A 13,437-nucleotide genomic window follows, 5' to 3' on the forward strand; every position below is an offset into this window, starting at 1 on the left:
TCCACACCAAGTCGCGGCGCAGTACCAAGATAACGAACAGAGCACGGAAATGTAACGTTTCATTTCAACGGAAAAAAAAAACACTTTTTTATTATTCCAATATTCCGGTTCCACTTTTAAATATTTAATCCCATATTGTAGTATACGCTTCCTTAATGGGTCTTGTTGGATCGATATGTGGATATATTTCAATCCCGGGAAATCAGGTTTTGTCTAGATAAGCGTCCACCAACATTGATCGCATCGCAAGAGATAAATATCTGTGTTGCAAGTATTATTTAGCCGTACTTGGTAATTTAATTTAAACATTAACATTTAACAGTACGGCTATCACCGTAAATACCGCCAGTAAACGTGTTAAAAATAATAATATGGCTCGCGGCGGCCGAATCAGTCTTGAAAAAAAAAAACAGAATTCAATGAGAGCTTGAGCCCCCGTGTATATTTACTATATTTAATTTGCATTTCTCTTGCTGCATGGTCGCGCGTAGCGATAATTTGATCTAGGGATGTTGCGGATGCCGATTTTTTGACATCCGCGGATGCGGATACGGATGCGGATTTTTAAAGGCTCACATCCGCGGATGCGGATGCGGATGTCGAGATTAGGCACATAGAAAACGTCAAATATTAGACTTTAGTAATTTTAATTTAAAAAAGAAGCGAAACTTTTAGTATTTGAACAAGAATATAGGTTTAAACTTTCACGATTTTTACTCATTATTATTTATCTCCACGGGACTTAATCGCGTAAAATAGTTTTAAAATGTACCTCCGACGTTTCGAGGACGGCGTTGTCCCCGTGGTCTCGGAGAAGACTGGCTAAAGTTGACATCAACATCTTCTAGGCGCGCGAGTTTTTCGAACTACCCGCACTTGGTCTTGTTTATTAACTTGAACGTTTTGCGCACTAGGGATGCTACCGGGTCGACACACAACACTCACAATATTCGATTTTTCAACTTTCGATATTTGGTTTCGCTTACACTTACTAATGACTGGGTTCCATGTGGATGAGATCTTAAAACCTTCGTCTCGATTGAAATTTCTATGTTTCTTGATTTCAATGGCTTCACGGATTTTTCTACTATAAAACCCACGATCTGTAGAAAGTATTCTAGGGTTGTGAAGCTCAATCCAGTGGTTTGGCCCTGACTCTAGTAAATGCTCAGCAACGGCAGACTTGTTCACCTGACGGTTCTTGACAGCTGCGATATGTTCCTTAACTCGTTCCGCAATGGTACATTTTAAAACTATTTTACGCGATTAAGTCCCGTGGAGATAAATAATAAAGAATATAGGTGCCCCACAATCTCATTACTATACTAAAGTCCAAATAAAACAAACTTTTTACTTCTTGTCGCTGTCTGTCATAGGCTAAAGTGCGCAATCGACGAATCATAAAAACGAAACGAGATTCCTATTGCAAATGACGAAATTACCTAGCACTTACGCCGCCGCTAAGACGTTCCTGTACTTACCTGTTTCACATCCGCATCCGCATTAAACTCCGCATCGATTTTATGCGGATGCGGATGCGGATGTTGAAAATAATGCGGAAGTTTCGCGGTTGCGGATGCGGATGCGAATATTCGCAACATCCCTGATTTGACCCTAAGAGGTTCAAACTACCAAGACAAAAGTAAGTGTCCTCAAAACTACAAAACCCTTGCCCTACATGTATCACATCACTACACCAAATATTCTCATCTACTGTTTACTGTGAATGAATGTATGAAGTTCCCGGCTAAACGTAACAGGAAAAGTAATACCTAATTGTTGCCATTCCATCGTGAGAAGAGAGCGGTAATAAACTGATTTAACGTCGGCTTGTTACAACGGCGCTGTGCCTTATCACGCCTGCTGGACGCTAAGGGCTGTCAACTACAAACTCAAAATATATGAGGTGATGTGATGAGGCATTATGAGGCACATTATGATGCCTAAATGTATCCGCATGTTCTCATACCGATACAATCGTCGACACAGGAAAACCTTATTGCAATGACATAAGGTCTACACCAACAGTCACTTAAGTGTGTTGCTGTTAGTCCCTAAATCGAGGCATCACTTAACCCAATTAAAATTCGGGGCAACTATTCGCAGCGCAGGCGCACTGGCAAATTGCAGGCGTAAATCTCACATCCAAGTCCGTCTGCATTACTCACGAGTGGACCGAGTGCCACGGAGCGAAGATTTCGACGGAGGGGACGAGGCAGCAGTGGCGGCAAGATGGGCAAGTTTGTTGGGAATGTTAGGCAAGCCGGAGCTTATTTGGCTTGCTTTTTCTTTCACTTGCAGGACACCCTACCACTGCGAGGCAGTTGAAAAAATCGTAAAAATTATAAGACAATCTCTAATTGGTTTTCCCCGTACTCTTTACTATCTTTAACCCCTCATTAGGGAATTTTAACGGACAGAGCGGAAAAGATAAAGGAGTTGTCATTGCCAAAGCAATGCCAGAAAATAATCCATCTTGAAAAGGTTGAACCATAGCATTCACGAGGATTTCTTTTGGTTCTGAGACACCACCACTCGTGGAAGTTCATCTACAGACAATCTATGTACGATCGATTAGTAGAAAGATCACTTTATCAGTTATGATCAGTTTATCGGTTTTTAATTCATTTTTCTAGTTTAGTTTTCGGAAGATGGACAATTTTAGAGATAAGTGATAACTTGTTCAGTTTAATTTTATCGGATTTTATTCGTGAGCATGAGCAATAACAATGTGTCATTCCTTGCCTAACAATTCACCTCCATCCGATCTCTACCCGCTGGCAAGAAGACGATAACCGCAAGGCGCACACAAACGGCCATACTTAAAATAATTTAAGTCTTCCGCGAAACTTAAGCCATAAAGCGGCAGACAGAACCGGGACATTTTTCATGGCGTAAACAATTATACGTCCGGTCTTCTAATTGCCTGAGGAAATGGCTTTGAAAAGAGCAGGGGAAATTGTTTTGTCTAGGATCATATTAAATATATTAACACGGACGGTACGAAGTGAAACATGTCGAGCGTTTTCGACTTAAAACACGTGAGTGACCCGTTATTAATATATTTAATATGTCTGTGTCTCACGGAAGTTTTGTTATTAAAATTGTCTAGGATCACTTAATTAATTAAATTATTTATTTATTGAAGTTGGATAAAACCAATTTTAGATTTAAAAATTTGGTGATCCGCATGTTTGTTTAAGTATAGTATAGCAGTAGTACTAAGTATATGTTGTTTACTTTGGTGCAATAAATAAAAGGAACTCACGCGGAATTACTGTAACCTATGTTTAAGAAAATAAATGATTCAGATTCTGACATTTTTCATAGAAAAATGTATGATTGTAAACTGAAATAGATGACACATATGTACTTAAGAAAAAAGGAAAAAGCCCTTAAGTGGCCGAGCCGAAAAAAGCTAAGTGATAAAATAATTTTAATTGTTCTTTAGTTGTAACGACTAACGTATGATTGATTTATTCTTAAAGTTACAACTTGGTTAGAACTTAGTAAACCCAAAATAAAATTGTAATTACATATTAGTTTTATCTACTTAAGGAATTTTTTTTTTTGCCTTAAGGTGTAGTAGGTTCAGGAAAAGGAGATTTTAAAAAGTCGTAGCGCTTTTTTGGATCTCAATACGGCTTAATTTAATTAGCAATCTTGAGAGCTTTCTCGATTGGAATCTCGAGTTTTTGACTATAGCTCGATAGAAAAAAAATCACGAACATAGGTCCAAAATGCACTTTAAAAATTTGTAACAAATTATTCACAAAAGTAATAAATATGAAAATTGCTTCTAAAAATCGGCAATATCATGTTTGAACGTATCGATTACTTTTTTTATTTGAACTTACAAAAAATTAAAATAAAAAAACACGACATCCGCGCCCCCATCTCGCTCATCTTGGCTTTAACACAACTAGTCACCAAGCTGTCTATAACATAGTGCTGAGAGCCCCATTTCTTGAACGATATTAGTCTAATATTATTAGTGTGTTGTCATGGCAACATACGATTTGACAATTCGTGGACTAATAAAATTAGTCTATAACCGTTCCATTTTTTTTTATTGACATCACTGCATTATTTTAATATAGTACTTTAATTCGTATCGTGTTATTATTAGTATAGTTATTTACATTGATTAATTACTATTTACTGTGATTGCAAAGCTAATGACTTGAAATGTATTTAAATTATTTTGAAAGTATACGTGGTAAATTTAGATATTAAGCAATAGATAATATGTTTTATAAGGTAATTTTAAGTATTTACATATTAACGTAAACTTGCTATATCCTATTCAGGGACCATGTTGTAACAATTTAGTTAAAGATAACATCTGTAATAACATATGGAATGCAATAAATAAATGAAATGAAATAAATGGGCCACAGTACGCCAAGTCTAAGATATCACGCATGACGAACATCTCACACGATTTAACACATGTTGTATGTTAATCTAAAAGCTTACATTCGCTGTCAATTCCGTGCCAATTAAACTCGTGTTGACATGTTAAGATGCTCACTTCAAAAGCTAGTTGCCTTTTGGAGTATGTAATGTGTCAATGTAAGATATAATATGTTAGATACTCACATATGCGACAGGCAGCGGTAGATCTGTAACAAAATTATTATAATATATATTTTTATTTACAATATTATTTATCAGATTTTATGTTTCAAATGGTTATTAATCGCGGACAGGGATATAAGTATTTTTAAGTTACAAAATGCTTAATGTTGTAAGAACGTTGTAAGCAGAATTCTCGTAGGTACATTTCTTTGGTACAGTACGATATGACGTTGATGGAAAATGTAGGTAAGTACGACATAAATAATACACTTAGAAAAAATTAAAATATTTTTATGAAAATTAACAAAGCTTTGAGTTTTATATTCTTAAATTTTCGGTGTATTTATATCGCCACATTTTCAAGTAGCTGCCAAAAATACGCCACGCCGATTTCACGCCGGTCACGCCGCCGCCGCCGATCAAAAAAACATCGGACGCCGCCGCCGTTGATTTTCCGATCGGCGCACACCTCTATTGTCTACCATAAGATTTTTCTTAAATTACTAACTACTAAACCTGTCTCTGATTTTCTTAACCGTTTGTGTCGAGGTTTTTGTATAACATTGAAAACACCAAAAGCTTAGTCCTTCGACATCACCATGCCCAAAACAAGTAACCCTGTGACCCTCTTCGCTAACTAAAACAATATTTTAATTATTCTCGACTATTATTGGCGAAGTTAGTCCAAAATTATAATGATTAAGTTGGAGAACAGGAGCTTTCGGCAAAGGAGTTCATAATGAGGGGTACACTAATGACAAAGTTAAGAGTGACCTCGGAAACGATTACAAGTATCTAGGGCTACATTACTGTAAATTACTGAACCTCTTGACAGTATTTGGACCTAATGATATTTAGAGGAAATGGGCGGATACAAGGAGTAAATCTAGTCAACATTCTCAACTCCTCGTGAAAACATTTGATTTCGGTAGATTTTCTTTCGGCACAGATCCGTTTTTATCGTTAACGCATCTCCTAAAATATGATACTAGTGTCCACTACAGTTTTTAGGGTTCCGTACCCAAAGGGTAAAAACGGGACCCTATTACTAAGACTCCGCTGTCCGTCTGTCCGTCTGTCCGTCTGTCACCAGGCTGTATCTCATCAGCCGTGATAGCTAGACAGTTAAAATTTTCACAGATGATGTATTTCTGTTACCGCTATAACAAAAAATACAAAAAAGTACGGAACCCTCGGTGCGCGAGTCCGACTCGCACTTGGCCGGTTTTTTTTTACATATAATATGTTATGTAGTTTTTTTTATTTTTATGGATCTCGCGCGGATTTCTCGGAACAAGGTATAAAATGGCGACAGCGAAGATCTGGAAAAGGGGTGAAAATAACCAGCCGACTATAAAATTATTTAAGTTGTTTATTTAACAAACTGAAGCTTATTAAATAAGCCCTAAATTTTAGGGCACCTAGCATAAGACCTGTAAAAACCGATGGCTGATCTAGGCACTTGAAATATTATGACGTTAACAAAATGATATTCCGTTTTCTTTTATGCGGAAGATAACGGAATCAAGAAATATCAAGTAGAAAAACAATGCTCATATTTATGTAACAATATATTATATCGTTTGTATACATTAGGTACTTCTTTAAAGCGTTTCCAATGCCTGCTCCACTTTTACGACACAAGTAAAAGTTGGGGACACAATTTAAATTGTATATTATTTTATTAGGCTTCTTGTTTCCGAACTTCGAGCGAAGGGATGCTGAGAAAATAAAAACTTTTCAAGGGATCACATTGCATTTAAGGGAATTGCGTGCAAATCGGAAAAGTGGCGCTGATATCGTCATATGGAATACATAAATCGTGTAAAGAGGATCCAGGGGGCAGGGATCGGTTATGTGACCTACTTTATTCTACATTTTAACTATATATGTATGGCTAAAACAGTAAACTATGTATCGCGTAGGTACTTGTGAGCCTTAAGCCTCAATGAGGTAAGTAAGCTAAGTATTAATCGTTGGTCTTAATCTGTCATGTTTAATTCGGTATGTGTAAAAAAGGTATAAAAGATAAATGAACTAAATGAGGCTATAGTAAAAACTTATGAATAAAGGGTTTAGACGTTTGTAAAACAACTAGCTAGTATTTCTTGGGTCCGTAAATTTTGGCCAAGTTGGTTTGCTGCCAAAATTGATATCAAAACTTCTTCAACAATTTCGCTGCGTAATGTTTCTTATGTATAGATATCGTAAGTAAAGAACAAGTTACTGGTACTAGGCATATCTTAAAAGTTATTATACTTACTACTTTAAAGTATGCATGTTGAAACAAGTTTTACAAACTTTCTGTATCACTGTTAAACTGTTTTATGTATTTAGTTACAATTACAACCGATAAATCACACGCACCTACAACTTCTAAAGGCCTCAAAAGCAACACGCAAACCTTCATTAGAACAATTCCGCTATTTACAATAATTGTGTCAACGTTCATCTTATCCCTTAAACTAGTCCTGAGCCCGTAGGCGTTCAGGCTTGTAGTTGATTCTACTTTACTACTACTTTCAAAGGCAGAACGTCGGATGTACAATGGAAAAGCAAAGATTAGTTGGACTTTTTTACACGTATAACGCCAAACGTTGATTTGCCTTCACTTGGCTGGAACGGAGTGTCAACACGAACGAGAGCGCTCGCAACCCTTTCCGAAGTCGCCAGACTGTCCTAAATTGGAAGAAATGGTGAAACATTGCTTTAGAAATACACGACAGCAAATATTTACAGTAACAGATTAGGAAACGCGGGAAATATGTACAAGAGAAATTTTAGCCTTGAAAATGGGTAATAAATTGAAGTATAAAAAACATGCTATGCTGATGCCATTCAGATCAGTTGTATACAGATAAAAACATGTAGGTATAACTTTTTACGTAAGTAGATTTTTTTTTCATCTTATACATAATGTTATGTTACTCTCAGTATTTTTCTAGTTATCCACCTTTTTCCCTCGCTGCCAGAGAACAAAAACTAAATTTTGTCCATGTTGTCAATTTCAAGCTTTAAAACAGCATTTATATAACATCAGCTTCAACATCATAGTAAAACAATGATAAATAACGTTGGATGGCGCTACCCAAGAAGAAAAACAAGCCAAATCATAATGAACCCAATGACATAACCCTAACCCAATGTAACTCATAATGCTCGGAATCGGTTTTAAAAATAGCGGTAAACACCGGTTTATTTCGGTGTTACTCCGAATTTTCAAAAGAAATTGTAACCTAAATAAACCGGTTTATTCTACGAGCGACGATACAGCCGGCCGGCCTGGCTGTGTGCCGCGTAAGGGCCGGTACAGACGGACTGCAACCCAGCTGCAATTTATATGGGAGCTGCAGGCCGACTGCACGCCAACTACAACGTCGGCGTGCAGTTCCCATACAAGTTGCAGTCGGGTTGCAGTCCGTCTGTATCGACCCTAAATTAAGACACAGATATAGAGTCAGACCAATACAAGTCTGCAACGAATTTTGATAGCACACGCAGTGTAATACGTCATAATTTCATAGTTTGTCGTTTAAAATAACACTTGCACTGGGTGTGCTATCGAAATCGTTGCAGGCTTGTCTTGGTCTGACTCTAGGAAGAAACCGGTTTTTATTGATCAAAACCGGTTAATCTGAAGATAAGTTTATGGAAATGTGCTAATAAGAGCCGGTTTAAAAATAACGGTTTCATGAACGAAATCGATTTTAAAAGGTTTTGCGCCAAGTACATGATAACGGTTTAGAAGGTTAGGCAGCACGACTGTCATATAAACGTATATCTTAACGGTTTGGTAATTTAACTGGTTTCCGAGCCTAGGTGACTTAATATAATTTCTCTGTTAGCTAGCAAAAACCTGTAGATAATGCGGTCTGATAACTCAGACCCCTTTTCAGCCCCTTTTGGGTAAAAATTTTAAATTACTAAAGCACTCTCAAGACGATCCGGTGATGACAGGCCCGGATATGACGTCAAATCGGCCAAGAGCACTCCAAGTGTATTGCAAACGCTTACCGAAATCGAGTTAACTAGTTTAATATCTAAAAATTTTGCTAATAAAAAGAAAGAAGTAAGAAGGGTCATTTGTGGGATTCTGCGCTTAAGACTTTTTTGTCGTCAACAAGTTTTAATACAAATCTTAAATAGTAACCAAAAAATGCCAAATTATAAAAAAAAGCGAGAACAAAAAACTCTGAAACCTAAAGATAACAGCTCCCTCCAATGACTGGCGTGATGGCGTCGCAGACTATTCGACATTCGTCACAACCGTGCGTAATTGAGGATTCCCTGGACTACTCGAGCCATCAACTCGTATGCACATCATTTGGAATCACACCCTTGCCCTAAACGTCGAAGGTCCTTAAACGCCCTACGGGTTCCTAATGGTCGGGCACTACATTTAGTAACCTTTTCAAGGAAAGTTAATGGTGCTCCGTTAGGGACATAAGGTTAGCACGGATTGGAAAATGATAATTAAGATGTATATTCATAGGGAATACATGGGGTTCTTCAAGAAGCAGGTATTTAGGGTTCTCAAAGGTGGGCAACGCATAAGTGGCTCCTCTGGTGTTGTTTATGTCCATGGGCGGCGATGACTGCTGCTTCCCATCAGGCTTCAAAAAATATCGGTCATATTGTACCTTATTTGTAATTATTGGTCATTTGGCAAATGTGGGTAGCATCATACTCGCTTTCAATAAACCAGTCTAAGCTCGGTGCCCGTGTTTGATTCACGACTCCCAAACAGCGTACCTTAACAATCTTGACATTGTAGGATACAAACCTACGCTCCCATAGGGAATCTGATTTCGAAACCAGACATCTGCGATTTCTGTGGGGGATGGAAAGGTGATTTAAATATCTTGATCACTGATTTGCTTTACATTCTTTTCAAAAAAACCCGGAAGCGCCCTCTCGATTTCCGATGTATTGGTCATTTTGCAAAGGTGGCTAGCATGAGTAGCATCATACTCGCATACAATAAAGCAGTCTCAGCTCAGTGTCCGTGTTAGATTCACGATTCCCAAACAGCGTACCTTGGCAATAAGTATATTGAACAATCAATGGCCGCGGAATGAGGGATTTCCGGTCAAGTGGTTATCGTTTTACGATTTGGTTGTTGATTTGATTGCTGCAAAACTAACGGTATCGGTACAAGGACAAGTCAAAGGAACATAGCGAGGGCCATTTCCAATCCGACGGATATAAGCATTTCAGTGTAATCGGATTGGCGCCAACAGTATAAAGTGGAACGGAGACGAAGACCAACCGTGTACAAGTACCATTGTAGATCATCACCGACACTACGACTACTCTGACAAGAATATGACGTCCGGCTGCACCAAATAGTTTATCAACTTGATCGTATATCAGTTTGTTGATTGTATATGGTCGAACTGGCCTTTGGAACAAGAATTGTTTAGTATGGCAAACGACGGAGCAATGTGTATCCTTCAAGAAGGGCTCAAAGAAAACTGTGTCGACCTTCTTCCCAGTAATTAATTCAGCACTAAACGGCGTTGTTAGTGGTTTTAATAGCATTTTAAATGTCGTCGCTAACGCATCCGACTGAGTAATATTACTCTCGCCCACTCCGGGAAATTAAGGAAGAATTATATTATGGAGATGTTTTATGGAACTATAAATACTTAGAAAACTATTTGAAAAATACTAAAATGCCGAACGTGGTTATTGTTCACGTAGCGTGTACGTTAAGATACAAGCACATACTCTTAATTATAACTATTATGTTGTTTGAACAGTTTGAAAAAGTTGGCAAAAAGTGTGTATAATTGTCTGAAATGCTCTGCAACACAAAAAAAACACAAACAACAACAAAGCATGAGAGTAAATTTTGCTTTGAAGTTACTAAATTTGACTATTATCAAAACGTACGATAATAATACGAAAGCCTAGAGTTTTAATTAGTACCTACTTCCATAATCCATATACCATTACTTGTAGATTTTCAACTTTACACATACCATACAACCGTACCGTACATCTTAACCGGCATATAAAAAACAAAACGGATCTAAGTATCAATTCTATACAGAAAGATTTTGATAAAAAATTCAAACCATTAAGCGCCACTTGCACCATCCTACTAACCCGGGGTTAACCGGTTACACCGTTAGCTCAGTGTCAAATTGTACTGGTAACCATTGTAACGTCAGGTTTAACCGGTTAACCCCGAGTTAGTGAATGGTGCAAGTGGCCCTAAAAGGTCTTTTCAGTCTTTAACTATAGGTAGTTTAATACGGTTTCGAAACACCATAAAACAGTATGTAATCATGCTTATATGAATGTTCAAGTATTAGAACATGTAACCGACCTGCGGGATCCCGCCGCGTCGATCACAGTGCACGTACTACAACAATATCTTAGTGCCCCTCAACCCTTTTGGCAAATCGTGGAATTTTATATCCCCATTTCTCTCCCGTCCGGAGGGTATCCGATAATATTATTTATTTAATACGATCAGGACTACAAACATGAGCCGAGCATATTGCTGTTTTGAGTTATCTTGAACGAAAATCGTTGAGAAACAAAAGAGAAGAAAAGAAAATGTTTTAGCAGATTGAGACTAAGTGTGGCTATAAGAATGAACGTTTCTTTGTGAATTTGTATACACAGCCAATGAAAGAAAGAGACATTTCTAAGATTGCTCGTCTAATCCTAAGTAATATGAATGTGGAATTTATGCTATTTAGGTACAGTGCGCCTTGAAGGCGGCGAACGGAGCGAATAAGGTACGAAAAGTATTTTTCTTACACCGAATTGTTAAGGTCGTAAAGAATTGTTCGCAGCACTCTCTGAAATGGGATTTCGCGATCTTTTATTTGAATGTTAATTGCAAAATGTAGCAATTTGTTCTTACAATTCTTTTGTAGAAATTTATTTTAGACTCGTGAGAGAAAAGAAGATTATCGTGTAGATCTCACTAAATTACGATGTTCAGAATGAGTCTATTAGCAAGGGCCCGATTATGAACACCCACCCATTACGAACAAAAGACAACGCTTACGCGAAGCCTTCAGCCTTCTAATGCCAGAGACTAATATAATAAACAATGTAACTAAAGACCTCTAAAAATCGTTTCGTTCTTTGCGATTTGTTGTTTTCATTCCCATCGCTTGGAGCCTTAGAAAAACGGAATAAGTAGTGTCCTCCGTGACCTCTCCCGAAAATGGAATTAACCCCTGGAGCGCTATAGTTTCACAGTAGTATGGAACTCTATACTAATTACGAACACACGTGTGTCCATAAGGCGCTCCACGTGTTAAGTACCGCGGCGGTATAATTGCTTGACCGTTTGGATGATGGAACCTTCAAAATGTCGGTAAGTATATTAATGTATGGGTGCTTGTCAATTTCAGTAAATAATTACATTTCTTGTTTAAGTAGTTCTCTTCCCTAAAGTTAACTAAATACGTTATAACGTGGTTGTTTGGGTCTAGCAACGTTTTCTTGTAGCGTTTAAATGCGATTTGGTCATCGGCAGATGAGTCCTTCTTTTTAACCTGTCTTCACTAATACCCAGTAGCTCGGACTCGTAATGTCCCTCACTTATATTTTTTGTCATACGGGCAGCGAGAATGTTACTCATTCTCTCTGAATAGGATCATTCGGGCCCTTTCATACAGTCGCAAACATCCAATCTTGTCCGTTTTCATCGCTAACGACTTGTATTCATCATCAACGTTAGATTTCTTCTCGAGTCGGTTACATATTGCTTTCGTACTGTTTTCTTTCCTTATAGAATATTCATATAGAATAAAACAATGTATTATGATATTACAATAACCGAATCAAACCACGTTATTTTTAAATTACGTTATTTAAAAGAATCGGAAATTAATATACAAACGTAATCGTCAAAGTTTGTAACATCACGGTTATTAAACGTTTTAAGGCCGATTGCAATTGCTTTCTATGAATCGTTAATCAGGGGCCTATTTCAAAACGATGACAATTGACACCTGACACTGACAATTTCACGTCCATTTTTGGATTGACAAGCAACGACGGCATCTAGCGTCAATAATTATTTGTAGGGCCGAAGAGAGAAGTCATCGTGGTGAAACAGGGGCCTGGTCTTCGATAGTTCATGGATTCATGGACCCGTCCTTAGTCAAAATAAACAAACACGTTATCCAATCACAGTTTTTTTAAGCTGAATATTTTAGCGTATTTATAGTTAGTATAACATTACCGACGTATTGTTGTGATAAAATAAAATCAGATATTCTATTTGTTCTATTCTCAGCTCGCGTGTCTATGGCCGCAGCCGCACCACGTACCCGCGAGAGTTTTATTACGTTGCACCGTCCCGCACGATCGTTACTCCAATCAAAGAACACTTCGATTTTGACAATAATAATCCCATTTCGGAATACTTACATGTGATATTGACAATTGAGATAGGTCACCTATAAAATATTAAATACAAATACCTTATATATAGGTACAATGTCACATGAATCGCCACGTACTAAAATGTCACACAATCAAACATTTTAGACAGCGTAAGTATACTATAAACATTAAAGCTTGTACAGACTTGAGTTGCACATTGCGCTGTTGACTGTTGGTAAAGCTAGCTAGCTAGTCGCACTAACTAGAGACATGGTATAGTATTTTTTTTTACAGTTCCTCTATGTATTTATAATAATGTAGTTTTCCTTCTTTTGGCTCATACTAAATTGAAGCCGACAGACATTTGAGGTGAGGGTATTACGAGTAGCCCCTCTGTCTCTTGGCTTCAATTGTTGGTCCGCGGCCACATCAGTGCATAACTGATGATGAATAGGATTTGTATAAGCAATTATTTTGATAGAACCAGACCCATTAACC

At 37.6% G+C, this 13,437-nt stretch overlaps 1 protein-coding gene across 1 annotated transcript in view; it reads right to left on the bottom strand.

The window, feature by feature from the left end:
- The window catches only part of LOC134748027 (uncharacterized protein CG43867), a 425,760-nt gene that overhangs the window by 365,847 nt on the left and 46,476 nt on the right, over positions 1–13,437 (bottom strand). The window contains exon 2 of the mRNA XM_063682745.1: positions 4,603–4,625. The gene's annotated coding sequence lies outside the window, so the exon portion shown is untranslated. The remainder of the gene's footprint in view (positions 1–4,602; positions 4,626–13,437) is intronic.

The sequence above is a fragment of the Cydia strobilella genome, chromosome 15 (genome assembly GCF_947568885.1).
Source record: "Cydia strobilella chromosome 15, ilCydStro3.1, whole genome shotgun sequence".
NCBI classification, from domain to species: Eukaryota; Metazoa; Arthropoda; class Insecta; order Lepidoptera; family Tortricidae; genus Cydia; species Cydia strobilella.